The following is a 1791-nucleotide window of genomic DNA, read 5'->3' on the forward strand; positions in this document are numbered from 1 at the left end:
AAAGAATTCATTAATTATATTTTTGTGTTTTACAAGACCTTCGGACTTGTGCCTACGTACCAACATAAAAATGAGGGATCAAAACCTCGTTGTTCGTGGTATAAATTTCAAAGTGGATGCATTCCTTTTAACAAAAGTTAGGTTTGAAAGGCACAAAGGCCTAAAAATGATTTGAATGAGTTAATTCTTTTTGGCTTTTGAAAATTTTAAGTCAAGTATAATAAGTATATTTACAAGTTTGGTTAAAAAAATAAGTTTGAAAATTCAATGGCATAAGGCCAAAGTTTTTAGTTTGCAATATGGTCTAAGTTTAAGAAAAACAAGCACAAGCAAAGAAGTTTTTCTAAAAGGAGGGAAATATTTTGAAATTAAATAAATGGGGAGGAGATGGAGAGACTAATCCTAAGCATAAATTTAAAAGTTTAGAGTTGAAAAGATCTGACCAATGGGCTGCAGTCCAATAGACAAAAATGTCATATAGAAACCCAAATTCCCTTGGCCATTAGAATCAAGCAACAAATAATGCACAAAATATCAACTTGAATAGCAAGGTATCAAATAAAGATAGCCACATCCAAGCTTAGCAACTCCATGATCTTCTTCAATTTTACCCTTGTAGCAGATGAATTTCATAATGCATAAGTCACAATTTCAAATAACAGCTTCACAATGATCATGTTGCAGATGAACTCAAAGGGGTCTTCAAGGATGCATCAGATGAAGTTTTAATTCACAAGCACTTGGTTACATGAAAGTTGCGATTGGCCAAGTCCTATGCATAGGGAGTGTTTCCTAAATTCTAAGTCCAATAGTTTTAGATCAAACCAACAGTCCACACAAGATATTTGTTAGGGCTTTTGTTCTTATTATGTACATTAATGGTCAAACACCACATAAACAAACACAATATACACAAATAAAATATATCACAAAATATGGTCCAAGTGGACAAAGTGAAAATGACATTAACATAAACAATTAGAATGGTATGAATAATGGCAAATGAATAAAGCTTAAAAATAAAGTGCATTAAAAGTAAAAGTCTTGAAATGAAATGTTAGTTGTTAATGAGGTAGGCGTTAGTCTTGCATTTGTTTTGGTTTAAGTCATTCTTTGGAGAACACTCAACCCACTTATCACAAACATGGATCCTTGAACCAAGACATCTTCCAAAGGAAGGAAAAAAGGCCAAGTTTCCACACAATACCATGAATGATGGGAGACTTACAATCTCACTAACTAGAATGCTATGCCTTTTGTGTCAAAATTTAGCGCTATGTTAAGCAATTGTAATTGGACTTATGTAGAAGTCACAACTATTTGAGGTCGGGAAATAGAATTTTGGTGTTAATGCATGTTAGAGACATAGTATAATGAACTATGCTCATGAAACATACCACACAAAAAAAAAATGCAAAAGTGGGGGCCTAATCTCATCCATACTTGTGTTGATTTTGCAATCAACTAGCCTTAGGATATAGAGATATTATATGTCTATGAAATGAATTCATAAAGAAAGGGAATGAGATGAAGAGGGAGGGGAAATGGATAAAACTCAAATTGGACAAAGGAGGACTTTTACCAAATTAAGATCATTCATTCATTTTGGGAGATGGAATGTACATTCCATCAATCCCCTAAATCCAATGATCTTAACATAACAAAGTCAAATCAACCTTCACCAAGGCCCAACAACACAAGTCAAACTCACAAAGTCAATGAAAATGACTCTACACAATTTATTTGGCATTTAGTCAATTAAAAATACTAAAAATAATATATTAAATTAAA

Source organism: Lathyrus oleraceus, chromosome 6, assembly GCF_024323335.1.
Source record: "Lathyrus oleraceus cultivar Zhongwan6 chromosome 6, CAAS_Psat_ZW6_1.0, whole genome shotgun sequence".
Lineage (NCBI taxonomy): Eukaryota > Viridiplantae > Streptophyta > Magnoliopsida > Fabales > Fabaceae > Lathyrus > Lathyrus oleraceus.